Source organism: Callithrix jacchus, chromosome 13 (genome assembly GCF_049354715.1).
Source record: "Callithrix jacchus isolate 240 chromosome 13, calJac240_pri, whole genome shotgun sequence".
Lineage (NCBI taxonomy): Eukaryota > Metazoa > Chordata > Mammalia > Primates > Cebidae > Callithrix > Callithrix jacchus.
Genome location: NC_133514.1, coordinates 27,372,726 through 27,391,696, shown reverse-complemented (window position 1 = coordinate 27,391,696; position 18,971 = coordinate 27,372,726). Strand labels below are relative to the sequence as shown.

Sequence of the window (18,971 nt, the reverse complement as noted above, 5' to 3'; positions counted from 1 at the left end):
AAACACTGGGGTCTATTGGGGGGAAAAGAGGAGGGCCAGTGGGAGGGGGAGGTGGGGAGGGATAGCCTGGGGAGAAATGCCAAATGTGGGTGAAGGGGAGAAGGAAAGAAAAGCACACTGCCATGTGTGTTCCTATGCAACTGTCTTGCATGCTCTGCTCATTTACCCCCAAACCTAAAATCCAATAAAAAATTAAAAAAAAAAAAAAAGAATTAAAAAGGTCAGGTGTGATGGTGCACACCTGTAATACCATCACTTTGGGATGCCGAGGCCGAAGGATTGCTAGAGCCCATGAGTTTGAGACCATCTTGGGCAATATAGTAAGATTTTGTGTCTACAAAAAGTACGAAACTTAGCCAGGCATGGTGGCACATACCTGTGGACCCAGCTATTTAGGAGGCTGAGGTTGGAGGACCACTTGAGCCCAGAGGTCAAGGCTACAGTGAATCATGATCAACCACACTGCACTCCAGTCTGGGTCACAGAATGAGACCCTATCTCTAAGAAAATAAAAATAAAATAAAAGTATTTTTGTAATAGAAAAATAAAATAAATATCTCTCAGGTTCATATCACTTTACATGCCAAGCTATGGTAATTCATTATTCTTGGAATTTATTTCACTTCCAGAAAAAGGGACCAAAGTATTTAGTAAATATTCTCTGTGGCTACAATTGAAAACTATAAGGCTATTTCAACTGTGCAAAATGCAAATTGAAATCATTCAATGATATTCCAGAAATAGCACACCTAGTTTTGCATTAACTATGGATATAATTTGTTACACTATAGGAGTAAGACATTGCCTAAGGTAGAAATAAAAGAGAATCAAGTTTCAGAGGTCTGTAGACTTAGCAAAATTATCAAAAATGACAATTTGGGGAAGATAAGACTATGGTGATAACTTGAAAATCATTAACATTAATTAAATTGAGTATTGATGTAAACAGCATACACAGTACATTATAATAATGCAGTCTGACTTACAGGGCTTTAATGTGTAAATATGATAGATAAAATAGATTTGGCACATATCTTATTTTCACTGATATTCATTTTAATACAACAAAGTCAAAGTATAAGTCTTTATAGAGCAATCTATGTCAACAGCTAATCTATCAATATAACTATCATATGAACAACAAAACATGAATTCAAAATGATGAGCAATGGTTAGCATGACAGATGCTTTGTAAATTCATATTAATGTCATGGAAATCACATTTTTGATACAACCACGGCATGCAATATTTCTAATATTTATAATGCTTATTTAAAAATTACAGCAAGGCATCAATGTTTCAAAACCAAGAGTTTTCAAAAACCTCAACGAAGTTTTCTATATCTTCAAAAGTTATTCAAAATTCTTTCATAAACATGGAATAGCAAAAATCTAGAAATTTTATGATTTTGAGTTTTAAAAATAAAATTAATCTTATTAAATTTAACTAACAATTTTCACTCCTTTAAAAACAAATGCATACAACCACAGTTCAATCTTTCAGAGACAGCATTATCAGTAAACAAGAGCTGCAAAATTATTAGGACAAGAAATTATGACAGCCTTTGCGGTAGCTTGCAAAGTGGCTAAAAACTTTTCTCGTGACCATATTCCCCTTTGCAAAGTGACTTTACTATGCCTCCAATCAGGAAGTGGAGTCAGTTTCTTATCTCTTGCATCTGGGCTCAACTTTATACTGGTTTATGGGGTATTAGTAAATTTGCCCCTAAGCAAAGGGTTGAGAAACACTTTCACTTTGGGACTTGCTCTCTCTTGCCACTGAGCACCATTCTGCCACCACACGATCAAACTTGGACTAACCTCCTACAGGAAGAGAGATCACATAGAGTGCCATTTCAACCATCATACCAACCTAGACACAGATGTTACGGTATTCTAGATTATCCAGCCCCAGATCAGTTTGTGTAAGAAAAACTGCTTACTGAACAAAGTTAAGGAAAAAAACTCTTATGATTTTAAGCTATTAAGTTTGGGGCAAAAATTATTTTGGGGGGGTTTGTTTTGTTTTTCAGCCAAAGCTAACATCATTACACATAATCTTTGGAAAATTAAACTATTTTTCATAACTGTCATAACAACAAAAATAGTTTACAAAACTCAACATGATTAAAGCAAAACATTAAATTAAATTCAGCAACATTATAGATTGTCATAAGGTGCTTAATTAATCAAAAATAATATTTTATATACTCCCCTTTAGAAGCTATGTGGCTGTTCATGATAGTCATTAATTTTGAAATAACATATGAGATTAGATTTTGATTAACTATGTAGTCAATTTCACATTATTCCACATAAAATGTAAAGCATTGGGAAATATAATTAATTCCTCTGTAAAATTATTCTAGATTGGATTATTTTCCACTTTATCTCTTTGATAAACTGTTACCCGGAATGCTCAATAGTATTTTGATTCTAGTTCCCTGGTTTAATTTTTGAATACCAAAAGAGGATACCATTATGGTAAAAGTATCATAACTTGCATGAAACAAAACATGACAAGCTGATGGCAAATCACAGATACATAATGAAGGCAACAATCCCATTGTGTTACATAGGCACTGAATTAAGAAGGAAAAAGAAAGTGTCATTGCTAATTTGCAGGCATTTGCACTACTTGTGGTCAATTTCTCTTGTCCTACTCCCTGATAAAATAAAAAATGTGGTAAACTGCAGTATTATCTAGTAAAACAGGAAAAGAATGGATGGAAAAGTAAAACAAAAAGAAGCATGTATTAATAAATTACTTTTTTGTGAAGTACAAAAAAGTAATTTTATTCTAGAGGATAAAAAACAGAAATAGAATGATACTTTGTAGCAGCTTGTTTAAATAAATCACTTAAGAAATAGTTCTCAGCAAGGAATGAAATAGCAGACAGTCACTAATTATACCTAAGATAAATTGAAGCAGAATATTTGCACTAATTAGCATTTTAATAAATAAAACAGAAAATGAACTTAACAAATATTTTATCAGAAAAAAAGAGCAAATACTGCTATAATAACTTTTACTTAAGTGCTCATAACAAGAGCATCCGTGGGAATAAAGTAGTTAATATCAGGCACATGAAGAAAAAGGACATTTAATTGACTGTTCCTTTGTTTCCTTCCTTATTGTCCAGTCATTCAAATTTCAAAATTAATACTTTTGTAACCTGTTTCAAGACTAGCACCATGTAATTCAGTTTCAGAGTGGTGCCAGGGTCAAAGAAACAGTTCAGTTGCACAAAGTAATTTTTGATAGTTCAAAATCTTTTTTTGCATATCTAAAAATTGATGAAAAGAATCTAAATTCATAATCCCTTTCCTGTCCATATTCACTTTTCCAGGATCCAGCAAATAACTCCAGTACTTTCCAGTTTTTCTCTCCCTCTTCCAACCACTCTCCTTTCCTTAATTATGTAGATTCACCTAACCTTTCTTCAGCAAAATCAAAGGGCCTGTAACTGAGAAGAAAAGAGAACAAATCACAAGATTCTCTTTGACCCTGAGGGACACATTAAAATTGGGGCCTTAAACCAGTTTATACTTTGGTCTTATGACAGATGCTTGGTGTATCAATTTTGAAAACACAGAAATATCTACATAAAATTTGTGATCTGCCCTGTGTTTTATTTCATTATCTGATATAAATTTTATTAGCAAAAATGGTGATTTTTTTCATCTTTTTAAATATAAAATATACAGAGAGATGAAAGGATTTTTCCATCATGAAAGTGAGGAAAAGAAAAAGGATAGGCAAGAAGGCAAGGGTGATTCAGCAATGCAGTAAAACAATTTTATAGAGTAAATTGTTTATGCTGCTTTTCAGATTATTTGCATACAACAGCGTAACCCTCTAGTTCCTTAAAACATTAGTCGGGTCTGTGTATGCCTTTTAGAAGGTTAAGAAGTTTAGGAAATAACCATATCTGTATTTGAGTGCGTACCATGATCAAGGAAAGAACTTTTATATGATTTGGGAGAAAGAGAAGAATTCAGCTGAGACAGTAAATTGAGGCTAGAGGTCACCTAAATCCCCTGGAAATCCACAGAAATCTTATGAGCATAATTGGATCATCCACAGAACACAGAACAAGGATTGAAGCTAATTTTTTAAAGTTTCTTGTTATTTTATTTTATTTGAGGCAGGGCGGCTCTTCATCACCCAGGCTGGAGAGCAGATCTCTGTTTACTGCGGCCTCAACCTCCAGGCTCAACCCATCCTCCTGCCTCAGCCACTGGAACAGCTGGGACCACAGACATGTGCCCCTATTCCTGCTTACATTTTGTATTTTTTGTAGAGATTTTTTTTTCATGTTGTCCAATCTGGTTTTGAACTACTGGGCTCAAGTGATTCTCTTGCCCTGGGCTCCCAAAGTGCTGGGATGACAGACCTGAGTCAGGGTACCCAGAACATTTTTTAAGTTTCTAAAGAAGCAAGGTAATCAAAGGTAACCCATGGGTTCACTTATAATAAAAATTGTGTTCTTAGCATCTTGATAAAACTGATGAAACCAAAACGATGTTAAATATATATTTTTCTTTCTTTCCTTAGTCCCTCATTGTCAAAGTCTTGAAATATCTTAGTAAATTAGGGATAAAAATTATTCATTTTGTCACAAATGTGCTATTTCAAAAGTAAGTTATTTATAAGAGGCCATTTCTTCATTGGAGATTTCAATTGCTGGGCATATAGAACATTACAAGAGAAGATTATACCTAGATCTTTCAATTGTTTTATTAATGCAAACCAAAGGAAAATCAGAGTGAAAGCATGATAGAAGGACACAGAAAGGTGAAATCATGACAATAAATGACAAGCCTTATTGTCATGATGACAATAAATGTTGAGCTTTTACAGTGAGGAGGAAATGTATTGTAAAAACATTTGATTAGAGAATTATCTGCAGCATTTGAAATGATTTTCTTCTGATTGGTCTTTGAAATGTACCATGAGAAAAGCATAGAATGATGAAGAGATATTGGTCAAAGGCAGGATTTTCAAGCTACAAGGCAAGAGTGTTGAGGGCATTGCAAACTTCTGCCATTAGAGAAGGAAGACCTCCTCGTCCCTGGGTTTTATATTGCTTTCGTTTTTTGTTTGTTTTCTATGATTTTATTTAAGAAACAATGCCACATCTAGAACATATTTATAAAACATCCATCCAGATAATGAAAATATTCTAATTTATAATAAAGAAGAGGAACGAATTTTAGTATTAAGATACCAAGTGTTTCTCTTTTTAAGAAATTACATATCTTTGTGTCTCAATACCATGCCATTTAATAAAATTTCTAACACTATTTCTCAGAAATATTAGAAAATGCATTGAACCTCAATAAACAAAAATAACAGGAAAGAAGGAAGTGCTTTCCTCAGTTAATAAAATGTGTTTGATATTTCTAAAGAAATACATTTTCTTGCCGGGCGCGGTGGCTCAAGCCTGTAATCCCAGCACTTTGGGAGGCCGAGGCGGGTGGATCACGAGGTCAACAGATCGAGACCATCCTGGTCAACATGGTGAAACCCCGTCTCTACTAAAAAAATACAAAAAATTAGCTGGGCACGGTGGTGCGTGCCTGTAATCCCAGCTACTCAGGAGGCTGAGGCAGGAGAATTGCCTGAACCCAGGAGGCGGAGGTTGCGGTGAGCCGAGATCGCGCCATTGCACTCCGGCCTGGGTAACAAGAGCGAAACTCCGTCTCAGAAAAAAAAAAAAAAAGAAAAGAAATACATTTTCTTAACTTGAAATCTAATAGACTAACGAGATATAAGCTGATTGGCCCTTTAGAGTTTCAGTGCCTTGAGGATGAATTCCAAATTCTTTAGCTCTCCAACACTGCATGCCTGAAGCCCTCAGCCGCTTTCCAAATTCATGTTTCTCTGCTCTTTTATATCCCTATTCTCCAAATATTTTTTTTTTGCTCACACATTCCATGAAATCTTTAAGACAATAGCACCTTGAATATTATAAAGCTGATATTTGAAATTTTTAATATCAACAGTTTAATATTTGCAAGGAATAAAATATCTGACACTGGTGCAATATCAAGTATAAATTTAAAATGCATTTCAGCCAGGCATGGAGGCTCATGCCTGTAATCCTAGCACTTTGGAAGGCTGAGGTGGTTGAATCATGAAGTCTAGAGATGGAGACCAGCCTGACCAACATGGTAAAACTCCGTGTCTACTAAAAATGCAAAAATTAGCCAGGTGTAGTGGCGGGTGCCAGTAGTCCCAGCTGCTTGGAAGGCTGAGGCAGGAGAATCGCTTGAACGTGGGAGGTGAAGGTTGTGGTGAGCCGAGATCGTGCCACTGCACTCCAGCCTAGGCAAAGGAGCACAATTTTGTCTCAAAAAATAAGTTAACAAAAATAAAAAATTAAGTAAAACGCGTATCATGGAATACTTCAAGGATATGGAGCTCTAGATTGAGTTTATCCTAATGATGGAACATGTCTTACTTATCACCTAAATCATTAGTAAAACCAGCATTTTTCTTTTTCTTTTCTTTTTTTTTTTTTTTTTGAGACAGACATTCGCTCTTCTTGCTCTGGCTGGAGTGCAATGGTGTGATCTCTGCTCACCGCAACTTCTGCTTCTTGGATTCAAGCGATTTTCCTGCCTCAGCATCCCGAGTACCTGAGATTACAGGCACGTGCCACCATGCCTGGCTATTTTGTATTTCTAGTAGAGACGGGGTTTCACCATGTTGGTCAGGCTGGTCTTGAACTCCCGATCTCAAGTGATCCACCCGCCTCAGCATCCCAAAGTGCTGGAATTGCAGGCGTGAGCCACCTCTCCCAGCCTTGGTGTCACTTTTATGAGAAAAATGTTTGTAGTGTTCAATTCAAATGATCTATTAGTGTTATCATTATTAAGATTATTAAAAAATTAATAAGTCAGAGAGGGAGATTTTGCCATGAATGTGTAGCATGGATGAATGTGAATGTTGTCCCTCAGTAGTTCATACCCAGCTGCCGGTACTTTTATTTTTTTTTTCCTTTTTTTGAGACGGAGTCTAGCTCTGTTACCCAGGTTGGAGTGCAGTTGTGCAATCTCAGCTAACTGCAACCTCTGCCTCCCGGATTCAAGCGATTCTCCTGCCTCAGTCTCCCAAGTAGCTGGGATTAGAGGCACACACCACTATGCCCAGCTAATTTCTGTAATTTTAGTTGAGACAGGGTTTTACCATGCTGTTCAGGCTGGACTGGAACTCCTGACCTCAGGTGATCCACACACCTCGGCCTCCCAGAGTGTGTACAGACCTTTTATTTACATGTATTGATTAATCTACTTATCCTTTCATTTCAGGTTTAATGTATTCTCAAATTGTCCTTTGCTTTAGCCAGTTCACCTTTTCCCATTCTCAACTTTTTTACATCCTGAGCAATGTGTCATATTAAGACTGATGAAAGTTACCTTTTTCATTTTTTAAATAAGGGAAATGTGGTGGTGGTAGAAAAGTTGGAAAAACCAGAAGTAGCCAGCTTCAGAGTCTCAGGGCAGATGAAATTTCAGAAAAAGTACCTTTGAAACTTGAGAATTTCAGAAAGAATATCCATGCCTGTGTACCCCCTGGAAAATCTTGGAACACACTTAAGGGTGTACTTGTCTGAGTGTGAGACTGCTGCTTTATAGCATTTCTCAAATCGAACCAAACTGACCTAGTTACAGCTTCTTGGATAAACAATGTCTTTTTTCAAATGATTTTTTTTTTCTTACAAACATCAAGTGATTTTGAATTCCAATCCAATCTTTCTCCAAAGCCCAGTTCATAGTCTTCCATATAGAAGCATATAAGTAATTTATGGACAGTAATTTATTGCAGAGGAGCTGATTTCAAGTCAAAACCTTGTAACTACTACTTGTTCAGATGCTCAGTTCCCAGGTCTGACTTCTATAGAAGAGTAACTTTAACAGACAAAAGCATCTTCATCAAGCACCACCATAGTTCCATAGTCATAAAAAAACATAGAAAAATATCATTCTGCAGCTTGTACTACCATCCTGTCCCTGATTTTGTGTTTTTTTTTGGTGCATGCTGCTGACAATGGAATATGGGTGATGAGTCAGTTATATTTATATAGATAGGAGAACAATAAAGCCATAAAGCTCAGAAAATTCAAGGTTAGATCTCTTCAAATCTTTTTGGAGTCTGTGTCTTCAAAATTATGGAAGGAATATGATTACTATTTTTAGACAATACAATTTAATTCTAAATCTAATTCACCCTTGTTTATATTGGTAAAAACTTGAGAAACAAGAATAAAAGATCAGTAATAATGAGGTCAACTTACATAAGCAAAGGATTCTATTTGCCTAAAGTAACAGAGAAGTATTTTTTCAAAGATTTAATTTATATTCATTGAATATATGGATCATTCATTCATTCAATAAAGTAAATGTTCACTGAAATGTGTGTTTTTTTCTGTATGTAAATACACTGTAATAAAAAGTTGACAAAATTTCACTGGACATTTACTATGTAAAAGTCAGTGTTGTATGATGTGGTCAAAACATAGGATTGCTGCTCTACAGAATTCATACTTTTTGTACTTTATTTGGAATAAATAGTGTTTTATATTTTATAATGCAGAATCCATTACATATGTGACAACTGACACAAAATATCTTGCCACAAACATACTGAATGTGTTATTTTAGTAGCTATTAGCTGGGACAATTTTTTTTGAAGCTGTTGATCATACATATGACAGGGTCATGAGATCAATTTAGTTGGTTGCAATAATTATTTATACATATATGTATGCATGTATTTATTTAAATTAGAATAGATGGGCTTGGCTAGATTGTATTTCATTAGAAATATTCAGAGTGTATAAAATGTGTTTCCTTTTTTTTTAAAATTTTTTATTGCATTTTAGGTTTTGGGGTACATGAGCAGAACATGCAAGACAGTTGCGTAGGTACACACATGGCAGTGTGTTTTGCTTCCTTATTGCGGTTTATATTCAAAAAAGATTGAGAAACACTGAACTAGTGTACGGGTTGCTAATATATATTTTTGTGGTCTGCTCCTAGAGCTTTAGAATTTTTTAGTAAATCTTTCTCTTCATCATGACTTAGAGGTTCCTATATTAGCAGTAGTCAGCCCACATATATGCAAATATGTGATTTTGGAATAGTGAAGAAGTGTTCTATTTGGAGAACAATTGCTTTTGCTTTCATTATAAGAAGTAATACTGATGGTGCATGTAATTCTAGCTACTTGGAAAACTGAAGCAGGACTGCTTGAGGCCAGGAAGTTGAGGCTGCAGTGTGCTATAATCACACCTGTAAATAGCCAGTGCACTCCAGTCTAGACAACATAGCTAGACCCTGTCTTTACAGGAAGAACAAGAGGAAGAAGAAGGAGAAGGAGAAGAAGAAGGCGGATGAGGAAGAAGAAAGAAGAGAAGAAGAAGAAGAAGAAAGGGAAGACATGGAGAAGGAGAAGAGAAAGAGGAAGTAGAAGAAGGGAAATAACACTGATATTTATTTGAAATTCCTATTCCTATTCACTAGAGAGTGGAATCAATATGATATGGCTCCATGTTTCTTTATGCAAGCAAAAAAAAATATGTATGTATATATATGTATATTATTTATACATATATTATTTATGTGTAATAAATATTTATAAATAACATGTATATAATATACATGTTATGTATAAATAATATACGTATATATAACACATATACGTATATTATTTATAAATATATATGCATGTATTTATTTAAATTAGAATAGATGAGCTTGGCTAGATTGTATTTCATTAGAAATGTTGAGTGTATGAAATGTGTTTTTTATTGTGGTTTATATTTAAAATAGATTGAGAAACACTGAACTAGTGTAAAAGTGGCTAATATAATTTTTGTGGTCTGTTTATATATATATATAAACAATGTATGTATGTATGTTGTATATGTATAATAATACAAACCACTGACTTCAAATGACTTCTCTATATATAAACAATATATGTATGTATATATGTATATTATATATATTATATATCTATAACCAATATATCTATGTGTACATGTATAATAATATACATTATTATACATATTTTGTCAATATTATAATATATGTTATACAATTATATAATATTTATATAATAATTATATATATTATGCATATATATTTTTTTATTTGCATGTCTCTTTATTGCAAACTGTGAAAGATCAGGGGAAACCACGCGAATGCAGATCCCCCGCTACCACAAATTATGCAGTCGAGTTTCCCACCTTTGGGGAAATCGCAGGGGTCAGCACATCAGGAGTGCAATGGATAAGCCTCACCCTGGGAAAATCACCTTCATGATAGTGGTATTTCGCCTGCCAGGTAAGTATTATTATAATATATATATTATTACACATGTATACATACATACATATATTGTTTATAGATATATAATATATATAAAAATAGAGAGACAGAGACAGAGAGCCTAAATACCTATTTAAAGAAAAACTACACAGCATGGATCTCAAGAAATCTGTTAGAGTAAGTCAAAAATGTTTCCTGGAACAGGAATAATAATAGAATTCTATAGACATTCTCTTCACCTTGTTACTGAGAAGACTGCAGATTCTATTCACCATTGTAGGAATTTACCAGTGGTTAAGGACATAAGGATAAAAGCTTGACAGAACTGGACTTGCATTCCTGCCCAACAAAGTTTTTCCAGGATATTCAGGTAAGTTATATAAGTCTTCTGAGCCAAACTCTCTTTCACAGCTGTGGGAGAGTATTCTAATTGGTATACTAATGTCTACTTCCTATGGAATGCTGTTAGAACTGGTTGAGAATGTGTCCCAGGCTCTTCAGCAGTTAATACGTGAAAAGTAAGTAATAATTGCTAGCAAGAGTTATTCAAGATATAGTAAAAAGTTTCTGTTACATAATTTTGTGTGCTATCCTAGAGCTGATTCTTTTTTTTTTTTTTTTTTTTAGAAAGGGACTCACTCTGTCTCCCAGGCTTGAGTGCAGTGGTGCCATCTTGGCTCACTGCAGCCTCTGCCTGCAGAGTGTAAGTGATTCTCATGCCTCAGCCTCAAGTGACTGGCATTACAGATGCAAGCCACCATGCCCAGCTAATTTTTGTATTTTTTGGTAGCAACAGCGTTTCGTCATGTTGGCTAGGCTGGTTTCAAACCACTGACCTTAAATGATCCAGCCACCCCAATCTCCCAAAGTTCTGGCTGAGATTACAGGCATAAGCAATGGCAATTGGCCAGGCTGATAACTCTTAACACTGAATAATATTATATTAGATGATTTTAAGGCATTTAGATATATGTAATATTGACTAGATGTCAGTGTTACCCTTTTCTTAATATTTCCCTGTTCCAGATTCTCTGCAATAGGTTGTTACACACACACACACACACACACACATACACACAAATCTGATACCTTACAGAATAGCAATCTGAGCTGATCATTATCTCTCATCTTTCTTGGGAAAAGACATAAATATACGGTTACGTCATATCTGTGTGTGTGTGTGTGTGTGTGTGTGTGTGTGTGTGTTTTGGTGGAGAGAAAGATGAAAAACCACAGATAATTCTAAAAGTATTTGTTTATAAAGGCAATTCAATTTCAGGTGATGAAGGAATCTTTATTTTTTGTAAGTCTTCAGCACTGTCTGAGAGACCCCACCAGTGACAGATAAGGGTGTAATCTCTAGAAAAATACACAATAAGAAGAACTCCTTTTAAAGCTGCCCTAACATGCTTTTATGTTTGTTTGTTTTTATGTCCAAAGAATATCACACCTCTGCAAACAAGTTATTTAGCAACTTCAAACTGTCTCCCAGTTTTAATGAGGGTCTTCTACCATTGTATTATTTTTTTCCCCACTCCTAACCATGTCCAATGTGCTGAAACTATCCCATACTTTCTTCTAAGGGTGCAGTCCGGAATTCTACCGACATAAATTGGAATAAAGATTTTATTTTCTGAAGAATATGTAAAAAAGATATTTTGTAGAGTGTGAATTGTTAAAAAGCAATGAATCAGCATTAAAAGATCTTGTTCCAGTCACATTATTGACTTTTAGGTTGAATAATTTGAGGCAACTGAGTTGCCATCTATAAGACAATATTTTTTCATGTCTAGCATTAGGGATTAAGTAAAGTAACATGAATAAAAATGCTTTGTAAATTGCATATTAAATATTAAAAAGAATTTGAACTACAATCAGCAGGTATGTAAATTGTGTCAGTGTTTACATCAGTGGGTACCTGGGTTGGTTCAAGGGCATATCTGAGCCACACAAATTTGCATAAAGATTTAATTTACTTATGTTTGTGTTTACATATTTTCTTCAGCTTTTAATGGACCCAACTAAAGATGTCTGACTCTAAAAATATTAAAAAGCATTTCTTCATGCAAATGAATGCTACCTTTTCTATGTTCACCACTGGATGTCTCTTAACCAGCAGGATGCAAGCAACCCCTAGAAAGAGATTTAGATGAATTATTTGCAAATGTTTGCAAAATGGAACAGAAAAAGGCTAAGTTCATCAAAATTGCGAACATTCAAGTCCCATTTTGTCGACTGCTGTTAGAAATAATGTAAATATTTGCTATGGATTAATTATAATAGTCTGTTCACAGGCAGACTGGAGGATGGACTTAAAAAGAAGAAGTTACTTGAGATTTGAATTCTCGCTCACCTTGGAGTCCCGAAACTTTGGACACATCACTTATATTTCCTAAGTCTCCAGGTGACTCATCTGCAAAATGGGAATAAAATGATCTACTTTGTCCACCTGGCAATGTTGTTGTGAAATTAAATTCAAATCCAATTAAAGATTAACACATTATATTATATATAAATAATTAACAACAACAAATATTTGGTTTTGATTGCCTTGCTGTAGGTTAGTGGCCGGGTAATAATTTGGTGACCAAAATAGACCTGGCCCCTGGATTATTTCTAGTTCAGCACTAAAAACTAAAATTTTTAGTTTGCTAACTAAAAATGTAAAACTCTAAAGATTATGCAGCAAATTGAAGGTGTATATAATGCAAGGATATAAGGATAAAAGACAGTCAAGCAAATGTTTAACCCATACACAATTTAATAGTAACTCCCTTTTAAAACTACTTTTGATTAAGAAGAAAATCAAATATTAGAAATTACTTTTAAATAAAAAAAGTAGAATGTATTATTAGACACATGAGGTGTGGCCTAAACAGTTGGTATGAACTTCATGGCCTAAGATAGATTTATTTGAAAGAGGAAATATTGAAAACAGAATATTCAAGCATTCAATTCAATAAACCAGAAAAAATGACAATTGGTAAATATAAAAAAGAAAAGTAGAAACAGGAATTTAAAAGGTAAAAATATTTAATTGATTAAAACCTAAACTTGTTCTAAGCAAAAAGAAAAATATAATAGGAAGACAATTTACTGTTCAGAATGTTTAAATAAAAAAGAAAGGAAAACACACAAAGGCAACACTAGATATTAAATTATATATGTCAGCATAAAGTGGATAGTTTTGTATGAAAATAAGTAATAAAGGTAAGTTCTATTGATTTGGAATATTAGAGAACAATTTTCATAGAAAAAAAACAGACAATTAGTCATATATTTTGCCTCAGAAGAGTCTCTATGACTAGAAAATTTCATGGTGAAATTAAATCATATCTTTAATAACAAGTAATACTATGTTATTAAAATTGATGTATAGGACCCAAATTAAAGTCTCACAATGAATGGATTTAATGAAATATTATGGGAAAAGTAAGAAAAATAAAGAAAATAAAATACACAGAGAAAAAAATCTAAATTTGAATATATGCAATAATTCACAGTAAAATATTAAGTAAACTTAATTCAACAGTTTAAGATTGCTACTTCATGAATGAGGAAAGTTTATCCCAATAATAAAATGATGCATCACCATTTATATATCTTTTCAGGTCATGTGCTCAATATATTAAATAATAAAAATGATAAAAATCATCTTGATAGATATCTACAAAGTATGTGAAAAAATATAATGTGCCTGACTATACTGTAATTTATAAAACATTTATGCCTAACTAAACTATAATCAAGCTAACAGTAGAAGGAATAATTTGCAGTCTCCATGTTACTTGACCTATCAGACACTCTTGTTCACTTTTTCAACCTGGAAACACTTTCTTATTTCTTCTCTCTGCTTCCAGGATATCATATTCTTTTGGTATTTTGACCTACCTCACTGGGATTTACCTCTTATACTGTGGCTGGCTCTTTCACTTCTTCTCAAACTCTTTAGTATTGGAGTACCCAGTGATTCATTCCACAGACATCTTATATTTCCCACCTATACTTATTTCCTTGGTGTATACGTATATATGTGTGTGTGTGCGTGTGTGTGTGCGCGTGTGTGTATGTGTGTGTATGTATATATATGTATCATGCTGATGGCCATATGAGTCTAGATTTCATGTTGGAAGTGCAAGGCAAATATATATATGTGTGTGTGCATACATGTACATACACACATATATGTAGGTATGCATACACACACACACGTATATATGTGCCCTGTACTTCCAACATGAAAGCTAGACTCATATGTCCATCACCATGATCATCTAACAGACAAAGTTAATAGCTCCACGACTGTGCTCCTAAACTACCACCACCCCTACATTCCCAATTCTTCCTTGCAGTGATTAGTGGCAATTGCTCAGACCAAAAATTCTTGATATCATGCTATATATTCTTTTCTTCTTAACATCCCATATGCAAATATGTCATCAAATCCTTTGACTCTACTTTCAAATTATATTCTGCTTGACAATAATGCCCACCACATAGTGAGGATTAAATGAGCTAACACACGTAAAACATTTAGTACAATGTTTAGCTGAGAATAAAAATAACAAACAGTAACATTCCTCAGCCTGGCCGTTGTGGTAGGATTATACTGCTTTTATCTTATCTAGTAAGTATAACAATGTAGTCACTAAAATATTAGCCAGAACTAAGAACTTCATCTTGCAGATGATAAAACTAAAGCAAAGAGAGGTTAACTAAAGTTACAAGTCATATCTGTTAAATGACAGAGCCGAGATTTGAAACCAGTTATTGGACTCCAGAGCTGTAGTGTAATGCTGAATGTTAGCTATTATTATTAAAAATCATTATATGTCATGTGAGCCACAGAAATAATTTAAGTCTATTAACTTAGGCAATGTAAAAGTTAAACAACTAACAGGAAATATGCAATGTTTATAGGGAGAAGATTGTTAAGAAATGTTTCTGACCATCACAAAATAGGTGTTGAAAGAAATGAGAGAAGAGCCATGCTCCTAGATAGAAAGATTCAATACTATTAGATTGGTGCAAAAGTAACTGTGATTTTTGCCATATAATTGTGGTTCTGGCAAAAAACACAATTACTTTTGCACCAACCTATTACAAAGATGTCTTCCTCCAAAAACTAAGTGTAACCATAATTAAGTTCATAACACAAAGTTTTATAAAACTTGACAGCTGATTATTAAGTTTATTTTGAAGAGAAAATGCACAATAGGCAAAAGCTTTTCAAAAATAGTAAAAACAAAGAACTCACTCTACTAATTAGAAAAAAAAAATTCCTAAAGCTAGACTTCGGGTTCCTTGCAAGTATATCAATAGTACAGCATAGAGTCGCTGGAAATACATCTGTGTATACTTGAGAATGCAGTGTATAAGACAGGTTGTATTTCAATTCGGTAATGAAAAATATGACTATTCTTACTATGGTATTGGGAACTACTGGTTGTCCAAAAGAAAGAAAGAAAGAAAAAAGGAGGAAGAAGTGTGGGAAGGAGGGGAAGGGGAAAGGAGAGGCATGGGAAGAAGAGGGAGAAGGGCAAGAAAAGAAAGGGATGGAGGAAGAAAGGATCCTACTTAATACTATACTTCAAACTCCAGAAAAGTTTTTCGAAATCTCCCTCACCATTTAACAATTACTTCTTTAGGTTTTTTTGAACAACAATTTTATAATATAAATTTATGGCATAAAGTGAAAAAAGCAGAAGTCAAACAAAACAAATAGATTATTTCAAAGCATCATAGATCATGAATATCTACCCTACCCTAACCCATATGTCCAGAAACATATTCAAGAAACTCTAGCCTAAACAAACTATTCTGAATAGAAGAAAAGCAGATAGTAAGTAGAGAGTGATGGAAAAAGCTCCCAGGAATAGAGTACTGTGTACACCACTGGAAGTGTTCTATAGGACAGAAAGTGCAGCTAAGAATTATGGGATTAAAATCTATGTCTGATTGATGCAAATCATTTAGAAACACCTCAGAACTGCAGAAGAGACTGAACAGTCAGAGTCTGCCTTTCCCCTTCCAACTATAATCTCTCTAGCAAAGCAAACAAAAGAGCTAGACAATAGTTCCCTACCTCAAATTGTAACTCATCAGGAGTTACAAACTAGGTAAGGAAAGTGCTGTAATCATTAACATTTAAACACTATCTATTTTTAATTAAGCCAAACACATAGACAGTAAAACATGTTTTTTAGACAAAAAGAAGATTGTAGACCAAAGGAATATTCTGAGATTCACCATTATACATAAAATATATAAATTAGAGAAAGTGAGAGCTATTTATTTATTTATTTGGAAAAAATTTATTTGGAAAACAATTAATGAATGGAATGCTTAAAAAAACTTCAGATGACAGTTACTTGTATTTAGAGAAAAAATATAAGGAGTTAAAATTTATTCATGAAATTATGATAGCTATGGGGAACAAAGATGACCCAACATAAGAATTATTGCTTTCTCTAAGTAGAAGTAGAAGAAACCAATAAATAAAACTGAAAGCTATTAAGTGACAAAATAGGCAAAATTTCTCTGAAACAAAAAAAGTGAAATGGCAAAAATAAAGAAGGCATCCAAGCAGAGCATTTATGTCATCAAAAGGAGAAAACTACCAAGATGCCACAGGATTTCTTATGGCAATATTCAGTGCTTGGACTTAATAGAGAAATGTGTTCACAAATCTGAGGCAAGGAAGGCATGAACCATTAATAACACTCCCAAAAAAGAATAAAGGCAACAGTCAGACACCTGAAGCATGAAATGTTATGTTTCAAGGATTAAAAAACCAACTAACACTATTACAGTTCTTTTAGAACCTATCTAGCAAAATTTCTGGCTTTTCCTAGAAAATCCCCCATGCAGGGAAATAAAACAAATCAAAACTAACAAACAAAACTAATTAAGAATATGAGGGAAGAAGGAATCATCTGACTAATCAACTGAGAAATGGAAAATCCATAAGATAAAGAAGACTTGTGATGATGAGTACTGCAGCCATTTATATGTAGAATGAAGACCAAAGACCAGAGACAGTTAAAGTTGCAGAAGAACCAAATGAAAACATTATGAATTCGGACAAAGTTAAAGTAATATAATTACAAACAAACTGGAAATGAAGAGAAGTGAGGACAAACTGGAGAGGCGCTAATCATCTTCAATTACACTGCAGGGAGTTAACAAAAGCTATCTGAAATTAAAACACAAAGCTAATGCATTCAGCTTCTTAATAGCATTTATCATCTTTTATTCTTAACCATAAAGACAAGCTTTATTTTTAAAAAGTTCTTATGATAAAGAAATATTTAAGTAAGTTCAGCCATTTTCTAATTTATTTTTCATTATTTTTTCTATAAAATTACATATATTAATTACAAATATTCTTCATGTATCTATATATTTTATTTTATTTGTGCAAATATATAATTATATAACTGTGGTATGTTCATGAAATGTTAACAGTTTTTTTTTTCTGAGTATAAAGGCTTTAGAGTGGTTTGTATTTTTTAAACTTGACTAAAGTAATTACTGTAAACGTATACACTTTATCTGCATAAAAATCTAAACATAATATGATTTGATAACCATGTTAAGAAAATTATTATGAAAGCCTTTAGATATCTATGTATATGAATTAGCTTGTACAAAAGAAAGAAATCTAAACAGAGGAGGAGATTTGCTGTGATGCCTAAAAGAAACAGGTAAGGAGGTTAGTATGTTGTGTAATCAGGAAAGACATTTGCTGTGCTTGCCTTGCCCCATGGCTTTGTGTCTGAACTCCATAAAGAATAATTGAACACGCAAGTTGCAAAACTGGTGGAACCTAGAACTGGGCTAACATCACAGTGAAATGGACATGATGAGAAAAGCAGAGCCTTATTCAAACCTCTGCTAATACGGGTGTCCTGAGAACTCAAAACTTATTTGCTTAACTGTGAACTTATCAGAATTTGAACTATCTGGTAGTAATTCCTCTGTCACCATTACCAGTCTGTCATGTAGGAAGCTGGGATCAGTGGCAGTGCTGAGGTACCACCTCAACTAAGAATCCTTGAACAGGAAACAAACCAACCAACCAAGAGAGCTGTTCAGTCCCTCTCAGACAAGAGGTTCTGAAAAACAACACGATGCAAATTTTGCTGGGTAGAAGAAGTTAAATGCATGGAACACATTACAACTTTGGACTCATGAAACCCTGGGAAACATACTCCAATTAAGTTTTTTAAAAGTCTGAATATTAGATGTCCTAAATTCCTGATATTTTAAATGTTTTGACCTGAAGTTGGACTAAGGGCCTTGAAAATAGATGCAGAATGTTATCATCATTACCTTTTATATAAACTAGCCCAAATTATACTTCCTTTGATTTGTTCTTGTCTGAATAATATTATATATTTAACTTCACAATGTTCTATGAGTAATTTTCCCTGAGAATAATGTTAATTTTGAAAAATGCCAGATATAGGTGATGGGGAGGAAGGCAGCAAATCACACTGCCATGTGTGTACCTATGCAACAATCTTGCATGTTCTTCACATGTACCCCAAAACCTAAAATGCAATTTAAAAAAATTTGAAAAATACATTGAATTCTAAGATATTTCCTGGATACACTATGATATGTTT

At 33.8% G+C, this 18,971-nt stretch overlaps 1 protein-coding gene and 1 non-coding gene across 2 annotated transcripts in view; both read right to left on the bottom strand.

Annotated features, from left to right (window-relative positions):
- Nucleotides 1-18,971, bottom strand: part of SGCZ (sarcoglycan zeta) — a 1,232,742-nt gene that overhangs the window by 240,529 nt on the left and 973,242 nt on the right. The gene's annotated exons all lie outside the window — the stretch shown is intronic.
- LOC118147100 (U1 spliceosomal RNA) lies at nucleotides 10,200-10,364 on the bottom strand. The gene has a single exon (XR_004733264.1). It is a non-coding gene; the product is annotated as a U1 spliceosomal RNA (small nuclear RNA).